Source organism: Stenella coeruleoalba (assembly GCF_951394435.1).
Source record: "Stenella coeruleoalba genome assembly, chromosome: 21".
Taxonomy (NCBI): domain Eukaryota; kingdom Metazoa; phylum Chordata; class Mammalia; order Artiodactyla; family Delphinidae; genus Stenella; species Stenella coeruleoalba.
In genome coordinates this window covers 6,335,183-6,353,002 of record NC_137167.1, presented here as the reverse complement: position 1 = coordinate 6,353,002, position 17,820 = coordinate 6,335,183, and the positions used below count along the sequence as shown (strand labels likewise).

Genomic DNA, 17,820 nt, shown 5'->3' with positions numbered 1-17,820 from the left:
TCTTTGTACCTCATCATGTTGCCCATCTACTCTGAACTGGGTGGTAGTTCCACGGTCATGATACAAGGGCTTAAATTGGAGAAACCAGAAATAAATCAGCCCCTAGACCTCAAGGCTGAACTATTTCAAGAACATGCAGTTACATTTCAGTGACCATGATTTGACTCATGGTGTACTCAGTAACATGTAATTACAAGCTGCGTTCTAACGGACTTGACTTCTACTGTAATGCTTGCTTGTCACCTTCTGAGTATAGGGGAGCTACCTCAGGGTTGGATGGTAACTAATTGAAATGATCTAACCGACCCTGATGTGCACCCCTCTGGAGAACGACTTTCTCGCATACCAGCCAAGGTTCTGGTGGACTTTCTTTTCAAGGAAGGCAAAAAAACGAATGCAAGCAACCATATGCCCAAATGGCAAAGGAAATCCACATCCACGTGGGGGGAAGCTCGGTCACAGGGATTGTAGCAGTTGAAATAGGAGAGTAAAGAAGCACCATTCTTCACATCAGAACTGAAGAGTAAATGACAGTTCTTTTCTGTCATGTGCACTTCTGAGATCTCCTCTCTTATCAACTTTCAAATATACTATATGGTATTGTTAACTATAGTTACCATGCATCCATCCCCAGAACTTATTTATCTTATAACTGGAAGTTTGCACTTTTGACCACCTTCATACATTCCCCTCACCCCACACTAACCTCTGGCAACCACCAATCTGTTCTCTGTTTCTATAAGTTCAATGTTTTGTTTTGTTTTGTTTTTTTAATAGATCTTTATTGGAGTATAATTGCTTCACAATACTGTGTTAGTTTCTGCTGTACACCAAAGTGAATCAGCCATATGCATACACATGTCCCCATATCCCCTCCCTCTTGCATCTCCCTCCCACCCTCCCTATCCCAGCCCTCTAGGTGGTCACAAAGCACGGAGCTGATCTCCCTGTGCTATGCGGCTGCTTCCCACTAGCTAAGTATTTTACATTTGGTAGTGTATATATGTCGATTCTACTCTCACTTCACCCCAGCTTCTCCCTCCCACCTCGTGTCCTCAAGTCCATTCTCTATGTCTACATCTTTACTCCTGCCCTGCAACTAGGTTCATCAGTACCATTTTTTTTTTAGATTCCATCTAGGTCCATCCACCTCACTACAAATAACTCAATTTCGTTTCTTTTTATGGCTGAGTAATATTCCATTGTACATATGTGCCACATCTTCTTTATCCATTCATCTGTTGATGGACATTTAGGTTGGTTCCATGTCCTGGCTATTGTAAATAGAGCTGCAATGAACATTGTGGTTCATGTCTCTTTTTGAATTATGGTTTTCTCAGGGTATATGCCCAGTAGTGGGATTGCTGGGTCATATGGTAGTTCTATATTTAGTTTTTTAAGGAACCTCCATATTGTTTTCCACAGTGGTTTTTTAGGTTCCACATATAAGTGAGATCATACAGCATTTGTTTTTCTCTGTCTCACGTTACTTAGCATAATGCCTTCAAGGTCCATCCATGTTGCTGCAAATGGCAGGATTTCCTTCTTTTTTATGGTTGCATATATTTCATTGCATATATATATGTGTGTCTATATATATATGTGTGTCTATATATATGTGTGTGTCTATATATATATGTGTCTATATATATATACATACATATATATATATATATATATATATATATATATATATATATACACACCACATTTTCTTTATCTATTCATCTGTCAGTGGACACACTTTGTTTCTATGTCCTGGCTATTGTAACTAATGCTGCAGTGAACATGGGAGTGCAGATATCTTTTTGAGATAGTGATTTTGTTTCCTTCTGATATATACACAGAAGTGGAACTGCTGGATCACATGGTAGTTCTATTTTTAATGTTTTGAGGAACCTCCATACTGTTTTCCATAGTGGCTATACCAATTTGCATTCCAACGGTGCCTGAGGGTTCCCTTTTCTCCACATCCTTGCCAACTTGTCATTTGCTGTCTTTTTGATGATAGCCATTCTGATACGTGTGAGGTGACATCTCATTGTGGTCGTGATTTGCATTTCCCTGATGATTAGTGATGTTGAGCATCTTTTCATGTACCTGTTGACTATCTGTATATCTTCTTTGGAAAAATGTCTATTCAGTTCTTCTGCCCATTTAAAAAATCAGATTGTTTGTTTTTTTGTTGAGTTGTATGAGTTCTTTACATATTTTGGATATTAATCCCTTATCAGATACTGCAAGTATTTTCTCCCATTCCGTAGGTTGCCTTTTCATCTTGTTGACGGTTTCCTTTGCTGTGCAGAAGCTTTTTGGTTTGGTGTAGCCCCACCTGTTTATTTTTGCTTTTGTTGCCTTTTGTTGCTTTTGGTGTTAAATCCAAAGAAATCATTGCCAAGGCCAATGTCAAGGAGCTCACCCAGTATGTTTTCTTCTAGAGTTTTATGGTTTCAGGTCTCCAATATTTTAATTTATACACTTTTCTTTTATGTACTTTTTATTTGTAAAGTCTTTTGTGGGGGCATTAAATAATTTTTTAAAAATTTATTTTTAAGCAAAAGAAATATAATGCACATAATATAATATCTGAAAAATATACAAGAGCATGAATGAGTCCTGTCTCCTCTTACCACCTCAGAAGTGATCTCCTCCCCAGAGGCCACCACTCTTACCAGCAAAACTATATGAAAATTTCTGATCACAGTTCAAACACATTTTCCTACCCCAAGGTCATCACTGGGAATGAAGAAGATTGTCTGGGGCACATATAACCTCTGGGAATGCTTGTTAACTTTTCTTTCCCTCCTTTGTTGTTGTCAGCTAATCCACTTACAGAGAGGAATGAACTGAATAAAGTCATTTTCTCCTCCCCCTCCCTCCTCCGTCTCCAAAAGCTTTTTTATTTTCTTGGTTTCTAATCCACTGAGGACTGGGAAACTACATAACTGGACCTTCTGAAATTAGATCTTCAGCCAGAATCAAAGAGCAAGCCTAAGAAAGGCATCTCCATGAAGATGCAGGGACTTGGCTACGCAGAGGCTCTTCCCCTCTTACCTTCCGGTGCAGAGTTCTGTTCCAGGGATTGAAGTTACCAGAAAGTGACCTCCAGGTCAGGACCATGTTCCTGATATGTCTTTGCAGCAAACCAGGACTGTGACATCTTCTGACATTATATGCTGGAGGGAGCATTTGGCCACTTATCCAATTAGAACATCCAAACCATCATTATGCATTAGGTGTAAGGATAAATCTAGCTTGTTATTGTTTAATTCCTAAATGAAGGAGTTAAGCTGGACTGGGCTAAAACCTCCAGCCTAGTGTTGCACTTAATTTTAACAACATTTGACAGACATGTGGAGTCATCATACAAATTATGATGAAATTTGAAAGAAGATTCCTTAGCAAATTACCTGTCTCCAGTGACTCATACTGAGTTTCACCAGTTCTCGGGGTTCAAACTGCCAGTCAGTTTTGTATATCTTTTCCAGTGGCAGGAATTTTAACATGAATGGATATAAAGTTGGCTAAAATTTCTTGAAAAATATATCAAAGACACAATTATTTTTAAGTTGAAGATAAAGTTAGTGGTATGTTGTTGCTTTTTTTTTAAATCACAAAGCAGCTGTGAGATCTCTGAGGTACTTTTAAATTAAAAACTAGTTATTTGCTTATAAAGCTAACTTTTTTCCTATAATCATAAAATAATACATGCTTATTGAAGAATACTTGGAAAATTCAGAAATAGAAAGGATTCTTTCTATACATTTATTTATTTTATTTTTGGCTGCATTGGGTCTTCACTGCAGTGCTTGGGCTTTCTCTAGTTGTGGTGAGCGGGGACTACTCTTCGTTGCAGAGCACGGGCTTCTCATTGCGGTGGCTTCTCTTGTTGCGGAGCATGGGCTCTAGGCGCGTAGGCTTCAGTAGTTGTGGCACGCAGGCTCAGTAGTTGTGGCACACGGGCTTAGTTGCTCTGCAGCATGTGGGATCTTCCCGGACCAGGGCTCGAACCCATGTCCCCTGCATTGGCAGGTGGATTCTTAACCACTGCACCACCAGGGAAGCCCCTAGAAAGAATTTTTAAAAATAAAATATTTGTTCACTCTTCCTCTTTTGTACCTTTTGAACTTTGTATAGTGTGCATATATTTCCTATTGACAAAATAATGGAAGGACATAAATCCATCTGTTCAAATACCCTGTTTGATTTTCTTTGTTTTGTAATCACCAGCTTGTGTTGTGAACCACTGAAGTAACAGCCAACCCACTTCACTGACCACCATAGGCATCTCTTGGAATAAACCAGATAGTTTATTCCAGTTGCCAACTTTAACTATATTCACCCCCAGTATTTTCTAATCGTAGCCCCTATGTAGGCTCGGTGCTGAGGAAATGAATTATGAAACTAGTCTAAGCAAAAATAAAGTTTAGTACGAAAGCAAGGTCAAAAATAAAATTTAGTACGAAAGCAAGGTCAAGGATCCAAACCTAAGGTATCTATCTATTCATTCTCTCTCTCTGATTCCACAGGCCCAGTTCTTCCCTTGTAATCACAGGGCATCACTGGGGATGCAGGATTCCAAGCCATGCACTGCCCTTGTTCAAACTGACGGAAAAACAATATCATCAGCATGAATCAATAGGAATGGTGCATTTAGCCAGGAGACTCTTATTTCTGGGGACTGGATGGGCACTTCATTTTGAAGTTTATATTAGTATCAGATTTAGCAGTATGGCAATGTTTTCCAAACTTTGTCACAGGGAAGTAATTTTGGCATGTGTACATATGTAATGTCTATATATATGTATGAGTATAAAAAGTACTATAGAGTGGGTGGCTTAAACAACAGAAATTTATTTTCTCACAGTCTGGAGGCTGGAGTCCGGGATGGGGTTGCCAGCATGGTTGCGCTCTGGTGAGAGCTCTCTTCTAGGACTGCAGACGGCTGCCTTCTTGCTGTGTGTTCACACGGCTTTTTCTTGGTGCTGTGGAGACAGGGAGAGAGATCTCTTCCTCTTCTTATATGGCCATCAATCCTATCGGATTAGGACCTCACCCTTATAAACTCATTCAACCTTAATTACCTCCTAAAAGCTCTACCTCCAAATGCAGTCAGATTGGAAGTTAGGTCTTCAACATATGACTTTTATTTTGGAAGTAGCATAATTCACCAGATATATATACATATATATATATGTATATATATATATATTATAAATTTGATTTTATATACACACTTCCAGGTATTTCACCAAAGTTTTCTCGTTTTTGATTTTATTTTATTACTGTCCCTTACTGCTGTTTCCCTTATCCTATAAACAGAAATTGTCAATGTTTTTCTATTTTTCCTATTCTCAAGGCTCTGAGAATTGGAGCTAAGCGATAACCTTGGGTGTTGGGCAGGGATCACTGAACCAGGACTCACAACTCATGTCTTGCTATGTGATTCTGAGACTGTATCTCTCCTTAAAAACCTAAAGTCTTCCACCTGTAAAATGGGATTAATGATCTATAAACCTGTGAAAGTGTGAAGAAAGAATAGTTAATAATTTGTCGTGTAATGTTAGCTCTTTGTAATAAAAGTTTCAAAATGAAATGCAAAGATTTTAATTCAAAGGTATGAAGCTGATTGTTAAAGTTTAACAGACATTCTCAGCAATTACCATGTGCCCTAAAAACATTAACTCAGTCTCAACAACAATGGTATGAGATAAGTTATCTGTTATCACCACCTTCTCCATTTTATAGAAATACAGAGAAGCAGAGTAACTGGTCCATGGCTACAGAGTTAATTAGGAACAGAGTCAGGAGTCACATCCCGGTGGCAGCTTGGTGTTAAGAGACCAGTTACCATGCAGTCATGAACTACGAAATTGCTGCTTATTTACTTCTAATAGTGTCACTTCCTTGTTCAAAAACCTCCAGTGGCTCTTAAAGCCTAAAGTAATAAAGTAAAACTCATTTGCTTAGCAATAAAGACCCTCCAGCAACCTTTCTTCCCTGTTTTGGTCCCCATGAAAATCCTTTCTTCATCCTCCCTGCTTCCACCATGCTCCAGCTGCACAGAACCAGTCACTTTATCTGGAACCCATTTATTCTCATGCCCCTCTCCACCTTCCACATTTTACACTATCTACACCTTCAAGGTTCTTCCAAAGTGCTATCTCCTTCATACATTTTCTCCTGCACCTCTCAACCCCAGCTGGTTGTTTTTTTCCCACAAAATTTTCTCTTTCCTCTTGTCCCTGCTTGTATTAGTTTCTGGCTTTTCTTTCTTTTTGTTACATTCCCTCCCAACTAAATGATGGGATTCTTGAGGGGTGCAATATGCTTTCTCATAGAACTTTAAAATCTTTCACTATAATTTTAAATCATTATTGTTCTTCTTTGATAAGCAAATGTATGCAGGCTTATTGCAAAAAATAACACATTACAGAAATACATCTCTTAGAAAGTGAGATTCGTCATTATAGTCCCTCTTCCCATGCCCTAAGAGAACTGTGGCTAACAGCTTGGAATATAGTCTTTTAGACTTTTTTTCATGTAATAAATATGTACGGTTTTTATTTACAGAAATGGGATTGTATTATACAGGCACCTTTGTACCTTTTTTAGTCCTACTTATTTAGTATTTTTTCATAGAGAAAAAATTTCATATAGTATTTTTCATTCTTTTTTAACAGCTGCATAGTATAAGATTATATGGCATTAATGGTATTTACCTGGTCAATCCCTTGCTGATGAGAATGACAGTGATTTCCAAATTTCACTATTATGCTGCAGCAAATGTGTATATATATTCCAGATATACACTTCGTATATACACAGAAACATACACTCCGTCTATACTATATATATCTCTGGATGACTTTCTGTAGGACAAATCTTTGGACATGAAATTGCTAGCTGAAAAGGAAAGGAGATTCTAAATGATGATAATTATCGAAAATGTGGAGGGAAAGAGTCTTGTTTTAGGTCTTCCTGAATCCTTCACAAACTTGGTGGTTAAGAGGGGGCCAGCTCTGGCGTCAGACTGCACAGGCTTGTAACTAGGCTTGGTCTCCATGTTTTAGTCATCTCATCTATAAAATGGGGAAATGGTAGCACCTTACTCCCAGTGTTGTAAGACTTAAATGAGACAATACAGGTAAAGCAATTAACATTTAGTAAGTACCTGGAAAATAAGTAAGTACAAGATATATGGGAGGAAAAATAGTTACTAGGTTCAGATCATTGTTTGCTGAATGAATAGGACTGAATAGAACAATAGTAGTTTGAGTAATCTTTCTAGAAATGGATGGTACTTTGCTATTGAAACCAACAACAACTCTTTATAAAATGACCAGCTAGCACTAGAAGTGTGATGGCCTTGGAGCAATTCATCTTTGTGCGAAATTAACTGGCCTGAACCAGGATCAACCACTGACCTTGGCCTCTTCAGTCCCACACTTCCCCCAACGGAACTACCCGGCCCCAGCTTCAGCCTGGTACCTTCCATAATGGGTGTCTCTAAGGACAGAGCACAATGTGGTTCCCCAGAGGGTGCCCTGGCTCACCACTGAAGGTCGTTAGGGCATCTAGTTACCCAGCCATGAACACTGAAAATGAATAGAAAAGTGCATAAATGGGTATAGAGTATAAGGCTCTCTGTTTAAATTCTTAGGTTCTGGACCAGTAGTCTCCATCTTCATGGAAAGGTTCCCACATCAATACTAGAAGATTCTGGGGGTAGTCAACCCTGGGTTCCAGAAACACCTCTGCCACTAACCAGCTGCAAAACCTTCAGCAAATTGTTGAACCTCATCTTGCACTGATACAACAGGGGACTGAGATAGCTGATGTGAAAGGCCTTTTTTGACATTCCTTTCCCAATAGGCGGAGTCACATTTTCAGACATCCGGGCTGTTTATTGCACTGAAAAAAATGAATGCATAAAATCAGTCAATGTAAATACTTTCAAAATGTGTCGAGGATGGCAAAAGGACCACAGCAGGGCTCAGACTCAATTGACACTCTGTGCCACTATGGGAGGGGGTGGCAGGAGACCTCTGAGGAAACAGTGGAAATACAGGAGTCAGAGAAGAAACTGTAATCTAACTGGGGCCAGGTCCTGGCTAGCGATAAATGTGGCAGTAAACGGGGATCCCAGTGAAGTACAAGCATCATCCAAAGTGCACCGATGACCCCCACCCCCACCCCAGCCCAACACTGGAGTCAAATTGTCCCCATCTTCTCAGGCCCATTTCAAAATTCACTACTTCTTTCTCGAGGACCCCTCCCAAACATATGCGCGTGCGCGCACACACACGTCTTGTTCCTCTAAAAGTTGGTAGTACTTTGTCACTCTGTGCCATTTTCATGGCATTTCCAGGAGGGATACAAGGCTGCGTCAACCTCCTAGTAACACTTGCATCCTCTCGCCGAGCTTTGCCTCCCAGGCATCCAATACAGTAGTGCTCAGGAAATAGTTGTGGCTCTGTGACTGAGTAACTCAGGCAGGCCCCACAGGGACTAGAGTTTTATGGGTTTTAATATGAACCGTACCATGGAATCTGAGACTTTTTACCTCATGGCTCATACTGGAAACCATCCGTTCCAGTTGGATTTACTGGGAGCTGGATGGAATTTTGTTCCATTTCACCCTGAAAACCATAATCTAATTTTTAAATTCAAAAACATTTACATAGCACCTACTTCACGTTTGGCAGTAATCCAAACACTCTACAAATGTTAGCTCATTCACTCTTTGTAAGCATCCAGATGTAGAAAATAAGGCACAGAAAAGTTGTCACTTGCTCTGGGATCAAAGCTAATAAGCACCACAGCTGGGATTCAAACCCAGGCCATCTGGTTCCAGAGTATATGCTCTGCCTGAAATTTATGTGAGTGGCAAAAATCTTCATGAGCAGATAGAAAAAAAAAATTGACGTTGATGTATTTATTTCAAAGGAAATGCTTTTTTTCTTGTGTCCCCCTTTCCTTCCTCATTCAAAGCAAAATGTTCTAAAGCAAACAGTCTTTTTTCACACCTGAGAGAGCAGGTCGGTTCATTTTTGCTTTGGCAATCAAAATGGAAGAGGAAACGTGTGGTTTCATCACTAGTGCTTTCGGGGTGTGTGCTGAGCGTGGTCCTACCTTCCTCCCAGCTCGTCTGGCTGGGGCCCCCCTTCCCCCAGGCTTTGCTGCCTCAGGTCCTGGAGACTTTTTAACAGTCTGCCTTTCCCCTTCCAACACTGGGACGTGGACCCGCCTTTCCCGCAATCCCGCCCATCTAGCCTCAAGGGTCTTCTTCGGCCCTCCCCTGCGTCAAAGCCTTGTAACTAGGACTCGACCTTATCAACTATATTTGCACCAAAATCCCCAGGAATCGCAGCTCCCGGTCGGTCCTCCATCCCAGGGTCAATCCACTACGTTTCTGTGTTTCGAATGTTATGTGCCTGGCTGCATGTACATTGAAATATCTATCTCCTCACGTGCGAGGCCGGCATCAGAACCTGACAGACGAGCCATTGATAACTGTGGGACCCAGGGCAAATTCCTTAACGTCTCTGAGTCTCGGTTTCCTCATCGTGAAGGGGATTGATACCCATTGGGTTGCAGCGTGGATCAAATGCGGTAACGCAGAGGCTGCACCGGCACCCGACAGTTCTCTTCGGTTCCTCTTGGCAATATTACTTAATACCTGCTGCTTGTCTGTTTCCCATTTTCCCCCAGAGCTCCCTCCCGCTCCGAGGGCTGGAAAGGCGTCTTTGCGCCACGCTCTGAAAAAGTCCCTATACAGCCGTTAGAACTTACGACCCCCTTGGGCTCCTGGGGCACATGCATGACAACCCGGGAGAATCTGAGATGCTTCCTTCGACGCTAACCCTAAACCCCGATGGCTGAAGGCTCTGGGTCCGGGGAAGGCCCGGCTGAAGTCGCTGGAGCGGGCTGGGGGAGGAGGTGCGTGCTTTGGGAAGAATACACGGGGTAAAGAGTGAGCCCGCGGGCCGGCTCGTCTCCCTGTTTCTAGGATGCCCTCATCCCCGGGCCCCTTTCCCACTCGGACACCTGCTGCCCGGGGCCGGCGTCGGAAGCAGGGCCTCCCCCTGCGCGGCCGAGGTGGTCCCGGCGCGCAGCCTCTGGGGCCGCCTCCGGGCGCCCCGCCCCCGCCGAGTCCGCGCAGCCCGCGCGCCCGGCCGCGCCCCCTCCCAGCCCGCGGCGCCCCGGCACCCCTCTCCGCCCCCGGCGGGCTCGGCGGAGCATTGTACTCACATCCGGGGCTGGGTTTTGCTTTAATGCGAAACGTAATTAACCCGGAAAAAAGAGCCGAAGGACAAGAGAGAAGGAGGGAGGGAGGAGGGGAGGGAGGAGGGGAGGGGAGGGGGAGAGGAGCGAGAGGCGCGAGAGACCCCGAGAGTTTGGCGGCGACAGACATCCCCCGAGAGCGACGGCCCGCGGGGCCCCAGAGGCGCTTCCCAGCCCGATGTAACCCACGCACCCTGCCCGAGCCCCGGCCCTGCGCGGCGGGGTAAGTGGGGCGCCCGCGCGGGCCCGGGAGCGGCGCGGCGCCGAGGGGCGGGCGGGCGGGCGGGGGGGGGGGAGCGCCCCCCTGCGGGCCGAGGGGAGGTCGCCGCCGTCCCCCGGCCGCCTCCGGTGGCCCCCGGCGAGCCCGCAGGGCAGCCCCTCCTCCGGCCCTCGGGAGCGCCCGGGGTGTCCAAGGTCGCCGCCGCCAGGGATCGGGCTGCGGGGTGGGGCCGCGGGCAGGGTGGGGGCGGGTGTTCTGCGGAGCTGCGTTTTCTCACGTTTGCAGCGGCGAAACTTCTCCGCGGGTTCTGGCGCTGGGGCCCCGGCTTGGCCACGACTTCCCGGGCAGCGGGTAGGGGAGACGAGCAGAGAACGTGCAGGCAAGTCCCTGGGGGCACGGATGGGGCCGTGGAGACTCATCTTTCTCTTCCCCTATTACCTTATTCCGTGGCAGGCCTAGAAGCCTCCCGAGGGAGAGACCCCCCTTCCCTCTGGGTCCAGCCCGGGCCCCTCGGGCTTCTGGAACTACGGACTCTGGGGTGACTTAAAGGAAACTGTACTAAAATGCAGATTTGGTGTCAGGTCGGGAAAGCACTCGAGGGGAGCTGTCTGTCTCACGAACTTCTTCCTCACCTTACCCGCTTCCCTCTTCTGCTCCAGTTCTGAAGACTGCTGTTTCATCGAATTAAAAAAAAAAAAAAAAGAGGAAAGGGAAAAGAGAGGCCTTGTAGGAACGAAAAGTGTGAGAGGAGGCGCGGCAGGGCCACCTCACTGGGGGCGGACCCATCTCCTCCCCAGGCCAGCCCTGAACCCCCAGCCTCTCGCTGTAAGGTTTCCTTGCTACTTGGTGGATCTTCCCCTTCTAACTCCTTCTCCCGCCACCCGCCCCGTCTTTCTTTAGGACTCCAGATGGGGATTTTCAGAGGAGAGTAAGGGACGGGGAGAGAAGGGGAGGGGACAGGCATTCTACCGGGACGCCAGCGGTGACACCCCCGAGGCATCTCGGTCCGCTGAGTGGTGGTTGCACTTGGGCTGAAGTTCCAAAATTGTACTTCTGTTTTCTTTTTTTTTTTTTTTTTTTAATTTTCTTTTTGCGGTACGCGGGCCTCTCCCGTTGCGGAGCACAGGCTCCGGACGCACAGGCTCAGCGGCCATGGCTCACGGGCCCAGACGCTCCGCGGCACGTGGGATCTTCCCGGACCGGGGCACGAACCCGTGTCCCCTGCATCGGCAGGCGGACTCCCAACCACTGCGCCACCAGGGAAGCCCCTGTTTTCTTAATATATCTAAGTCAATCCCCTTTTTCCTCCATTCTGGAGCTTCATCATTTTTCTGTTTGGTGGCAAAGCCTTCAGAAACAGTAAAGCCAAAGATCTTGAAAGAATCGAAGTGTTTTCTATTTCAGTTGCATTCAGCTGACATTTATTGGGTAATTAAGACACGAAAGGCAGTGATGAACAAAATGTAGCCTCTGTCTTCAGGGATTTTACCATCTGATGCAGGACACAGGCGGTACACCAGGGCCTAGGACACAATGCAGTTGCTAAAATAGAGATCCAGCATGCTTTGAGGAGCCAGAGGAAACTTTAACAGCCTTCTCATCCTTTCATATATTAGCCTTCACCATCGTGTGCCACTTGAACGCAGGTGACTTTTGCCATAGCTTGCAGTCTAGACTCTGTGGCCAGCCTGGTGTGTGACATCTACTAGGTGCTAAGTAAACGTTTCTTGAATGAATGAGTGAGTGACTGCAAGCGCATGAATTGTTTGCCCCTATCCAAATGGAAGAGAAGAGAGCAATGTGGTGGTGCCTCAAGCTCGTCTGAGCTGGTTCATGAGGGCTTCCCTTGGGTGTTGCCTTTGGACCTAAGTATCCTTCGCCCTCCTTGTAAGGCCCGCTTTTGACAAAGTGCCTGTGGCACTCCTGCTGATGGGAGCCTCGCTCACTTCACAGATGGGTAATCACCTAGGTACGGATTGGGGAACCACCTGCCCTTTGGTGGAGCGTTTGCAGTGCTGCTTTTCCCTCGTCGTTGGTGCTTGCTTCTCTCTTCTGTATAAGGAAGTAGGGCCTGCAAATCCCATCGTGTCATCGTAGTGTGCTGAACCGTAATTCAGCTTGGTGTTTTCCCCCGAGGTTAAAATAAATCCTGGAGACATGCAGATTTTGGTCGGTGCCTACTTATGGAGAGATTCTGCAAAAATGGGAAGGGAGAGTCATCAGCCCCATCAGCCAGCCACGCCCCTCCGAGCAGCCCTCCTGCTGGCTTGCCTGGTATTTGCTGAAAGTGCCGGATCACTAGGGAGCCGGGAGCAGCAGGGCCTCGATCTCCGGATGTGCATCCAGCTGGCGCTTCATTGATCTCCGGTCTTCTTCATGGGGCAGGTGGGCAGGTGGGTGATGCCCCTGTTAAAAGGCTGGAACGCCTCAAATTAGATCTTGCTGTGGCCCCAGTGCAGTAAATATCTCTTCTGTTTCCCTGAAACTGTAGTAAGTAGTTATTTTGGCCGAGATAGTCGTGGAGCTTGGAAAAGATGATCTGGGTGCTGGGGCGTTGCACGGCTCGGCCTCTTCCCTCTTCCCACCGCTGCCTTACTTTCAGTTTTCCACGTGTCTTAGTGAGCTGGAGAGGACTCCGGCAATCCAATCTGTTAGGCTTTGGAAAGGAAGGAAGCAGAGCAAATAGTATAGTGTGACAGTCTATGGCAAGAGCAGAATCCTAGCCCTGCCTGATATAAGCCCATCATTGAGCCAGGGAATTGGCCAGGGCAGGGAGATAGGGCGGTTGGGGGGTGGGAGGGATGGGGTCCCTTGCTTCCCGTTCTGCACAGGTCTGTGGTTGCTGTAGTGGGACAGTAATTGGAAGGCCCCGTTGACCTTTACTCCGAACCTTGGGCTGCCTTTCTGCCCGGCCAGCTGAGATAAAAAGGGAGGTCCCCTTCTCCCTGAGAAACACTGGGGTTAAAGTGCAAAGGCAAGGGCTCGCCCTCCCATCAGCTGGGACTCCCTTTTGGCCATCCATTTGCGGAGCGGATCTCTGCTGCTGTGATTCTCCCACGGGCCAAGCAGGAGGTGGCTCCAGAGACCCTTCCTTGGCTTCTGATCGCAGGCCTGGTTCTGTTAACTTTCAGGGTGGCCTGGCCGAGATGGAGTCGGTGGATCTCTTGGACTGTTTTTTTTTAACCTTTTGGAGAATTTTTGAGAAATATGATGGTTCTTGGAGTAGACGGAAGAGTGAGGGCAGCTTGTGCCTTTCCTTGTGAGGGATTCCAGCATCACTGCCTTCCCAGTGGGATTTACTTATTGATATTTGAGGGGTGGAGACGGCCTGGCAGCTGCCTGCCCTGTTTTACCTAGCGGTGGGGGTCATGTACTACTTGTTAGACACTACACACGCACACATCTTAACAACAACAGTTACACAGTGCTTAGTCTTTGCCAGACCTCCTCTTAAGCACTTTTCACACATTATTTCGTTTAATGCACACAGCAGCCTTTGAAGTAGGTACAGCGATTCTCTCCATTTCGCAAATGAGGAAATAGGCCCTGAAGAGTTTAGTAGAGTCTGTCTGACTCTAAAACCCATGCTCTTTCACTTCACTCCAGCACAGCGGTGGGTCACTGAAATCAGCTCGCCCTCTTCAATGGTCACGTTCTTGCAAGAGTTTTGTCAGATGCTCTCAGACCCATCCTTGTCACCTGCACGTGCTCTGTGCCACACCTGGCCCCTCCTCCGTCCCTACATCCAGAGACGGGAGCACAGTGCCTTTAGACAGGCAGGCTTAGGCCCTTTAGACTTTCCCCCAGCACTTTGCAAGAGGCTAGTACGTAGGAGAAATAAGGATGCTTTCTTTTCCTTCTCCTACTGCCCAGGTTTTAGTGGGTGAGAAGGTCCAACTTTTAAATGAGGACCAAGCTGCTGTGCTGCTACCAGTAAGAAGGCCTACAGTGAAACTGAATCGCAGAGCCTAGTAACTGGATTCTGAAAGTGGGAGATCTCAGTTTTTATAGGCTATTTATAACCCCTGGGGCTGGTCCCTGTGCTGGTGAACTCTCTGGGGGGAGGTGGTCTCAGGAGCCTTGAGTCAAGGGCAGGCCTTTGTTTCGTACCAGCTCTAACAACCACATTTTCTCTGAACATAGATGAGGCTGCTGTTCAGAGAGGTCATGAGAGTTTAAAACATTTTGCTGTTTTTGGCATCTTTGTTGGAGTGGTATCAGTAGTCAGTCGTTCCTGCCGTTTCCCCAGTATTTTTTTCCCTTAAAAAATTCCTCGAGTGTCTCTTGTCCTCCATTGAGAGTTCTTGGGTCCAGGGGACGTCGGGCACCTTCTCTTACCCTCCCCATTCCTGTGGATGTCTGCATTCCTCAGCCTGCTCTTCCGCTGGGAATGTGTTCTCAGTACATTCTCTTCTCTCTCACATTATTCTCCGGCCTCAGACTATTTGGAATGTGCTCTTATGACAGCTTCAGAATGCAATGATGTTATAACGGTAGGAAATAGATGTTCCCACATTTTGGAAGTTAGAGTCTTTGGCCCAGTCTCAGAGCTGTGTTCTGAGATAGCCACACTTGCGTTTTGTTGTTGTCATTCTTGTGTTTTTACTGGGCCCTGGGCATTCGTGGGCCCTCTGCAATGCACCCTTATGTAGGTGGGAGATGGAAACATAGGCGAACTCTCTGTTCGCATGGCCCATACGTTTTCTAACCTCCACACCCCAGTTCCTGTCTGCTTATTACAGTCCTCTCTGAGACCTCTGATGTCATTTCCCGATTAACTTTCTCCTGTAGAAATTTAGCAATTTCCCGTTGGTATGTCTCTCACTTACCACTGATGCTACTGTCCCCAGCTTCTACCCTCGAGGATGACAAGATAGCAGATGTATTCACTGCATCCCTGCCCGCCCCCCTATGTTAAGAAATGCCTTCCTGACTTTTTTCTGGAGCAAAATCCCTGAAATTCCCTTTCCTACCAACGCCAAGTAACATGAAAGAAAAATAACCAAATTTAAAAATGGATTCATTTTTTTTGAGTTTTGAACTACCGGAGATTATAGTGGATTATTTCATCCTGGGGCCAATACCATTTAAGGCTTTATCTCTGTTACCACTTTCTTTTGTTTGTATTTACCTCAGAAGTATCAGGACGATCAGGCAGATGAATCTCCCTTATTTCACTCTATTTTTTCCTGTATCTTCAAGCCACATTAGAGATCTTACAAATAAGACGTCCAGTACAGTAAGCCAGAGCTTTCATGACTTAATAGCTCTTCAGCTTTTCTTTAAAAAAACAAACAAACCTATTTATCCATCTTTTCATTCATCTATCTAGACATTTAACTTAAAGACGTCAGTCCCATCGCCCAAGTTTCAAGAAGGAAAATTCCACTGGGGGCGGTCTTTGTCGGGATCCCTGCTTCTGGGCGTGCTGTGCTGCAGGCTCTGTGACAGCAGAGGGAAAGAGGCACTGACTTGCGTGTGAATCTTCAGTTGACCCCCAGGACAGGGGCTCCTCTTATGAAGACCAGAGAGCAAGCAACCAAACCCACAGAGGAAAGAAAGAGCCTCTCTTAGGGGAGGCTGCAGTAGGAAGTAAGAAACCCAACTAGATTGGAGGGTGCCAAAGCCCTCTGGGTAGGTACCTAGCTTTTGGGCAACTGTGATGGGTGGAACATGGCTTTATTAGATTTAAGACTTTGAAACACTAAGAAGTCCCAAGAGCGCTATAATTTAGGCAAGGTTTTGCTCGTTTATGGACTCTGGAGAATTGAGAAATTTATTCTCAGCTTCAAAACTTGTACGCTGGGGATGGGGGTGTGTGTGGAGTTAAATAGCTTTCCCTCCTGCTAAATAAAGTAACATACATTTCCTGTAGAAAATTTGGAAAATATGGAAAAAAATATAGATGTAGATAAAATTCGCCTGTGACCCATAGATAATAACTGCTAATATTTTGGTGCCTGGATGTCAGTCTTTTTCTATCCAAATATAGAAATATAAAAATAACACTTAGAGGACTGGGATCATATTCTAAATCATATTATTGTATCTTTAAAAAACTTTGGGGGAGTTTTTCCCTAATTCATTTAAGTACTTGAAAACAAAGCTATTTAAAGATTGTGCAACATTTCCTTATGTGAATGTCCTATCATTTATTTATTATTCCCTAATCATTTGGACATTCAGGGCATTTCCAACTTTGTGTCATTATAAATTCTGTTGCAGTTGCCATCGTTTTATTTTAATCTGTATTTGCATCTTTGTTTATTTACTTGGATGGAATTCTAGAAGTAGAATTTCTGGGTCAAAGGATAGGAACATTTTTAGCTCTCTAGTTCCATACCGCCAAACTGCTTTCCGGAAAGCTTCATACTACTGTCCCGGGTGTATAAGAATCCTAAGAAGTGTCTTCAGGAGACAGCCTTCTTACTTTTCTTCCCTGCTAATGCCTCAGTCTCCCATTGGGACCTGTTTTATTTTCTTAGGGTCTTGGTCCCAAGTTGTCTCTTGTATATTAATGAGCCTGATAAAGATGTCCGTTGTCTCAATTCCTAGGGGAGAATTTTATTCTTGGCTTGAATCTCCTCCAATGATGGAGGCTAAGGCACTGGAATGGGCAGTAGAGGAGATATTTGGGACGGAGATGTTGCCCTGTGCCCTCATCTCATTCGATGGTGGGCAGCCATTGATTCTTTTCTCATGAGCTTCATCTCGTCAGCTGGCAAGTGTTGGCCAGGAATCTCAGGTTAGTTGACATTTAACCCATTTTCTGCTGCTGATCAATGGGTAACTCCATGCAAAGTCCCTTTCTTTCTAAAAGTTTCACTTTTGGGAATTCCCTGGGGGTCCAGTGGTTAGGACTCTGTGCTTCCACTGCAGGGGGCCCGGGTTTGATCCCTCCCTGGTGGTGGACCTAAGGTCCTGCAAGCCTCGTGGCCAAAAAACAAAGTTTCACTTTTACCATCAATTAAATATTTAACATATTTTCATTTGCAGCACATACTTAGCAACTTATGTACTAAGGAAATCTAGATGGTGTAAAACTTGCTGCTTTTCTATTTTACTTTTCATTAAGGTACATTATTTACTTATTTGAATTATTGAGGCTATGTTTTGGTTTTGTTTGGGGTGTGTGTGTTTGTGAGAGAGAGAGAGAGAGAGAGAAAGGGAGAGAGGGAGGGAGGGAGACGGAGAGAGAGAGAGAGAGAGAGAAATTGATTGTGTGCAGACATAATTTTTTTTTTGCTGTACGCGGGCCTCTCACTGTTGTGGCCTCTCCCGTCGCGGAGCACAGGCTCCAGACGCGCAGGCCT

At 45.4% G+C, this 17,820-nt stretch overlaps 1 protein-coding gene and 1 long non-coding RNA gene across 6 annotated transcripts in view; one reads left to right on the top strand and one right to left on the bottom strand.

The window, feature by feature from the left end:
- Window positions 1-3,798: 3,798 nt before the first annotated feature.
- Window positions 3,799-7,573, bottom strand: LOC307179676. Its single transcript, XR_013825503.1, has 3 exons — window positions 6,723-7,573; window positions 4,866-4,985; window positions 3,799-4,067 (listed from the first exon to the last, which is right to left on the bottom strand). It is a non-coding gene; the product is annotated as an uncharacterized lncRNA (long non-coding RNA).
- A 2,795-nt stretch (window positions 7,574-10,368) lies between these two features.
- The window catches only part of PLEKHA2 (pleckstrin homology domain containing A2), a 56,668-nt gene continuing 49,216 nt past the window's right edge, over window positions 10,369-17,820 (top strand). Inside the window, exon 1 of one of the 5 annotated variants that reach the window (XM_079909200.1) lies at window positions 10,369-10,510. The gene's annotated coding sequence lies outside the window, so the exon portion shown is untranslated. Of the gene's footprint in view, window positions 10,511-10,752; window positions 10,887-11,145; window positions 11,333-12,669; window positions 12,901-14,982; window positions 15,001-17,820 lie in introns of those variants that run through there. The other 4 variants (XM_079909199.1, XM_079909202.1, XM_079909201.1 and 1 more) reach the window with 4 other exon arrangements.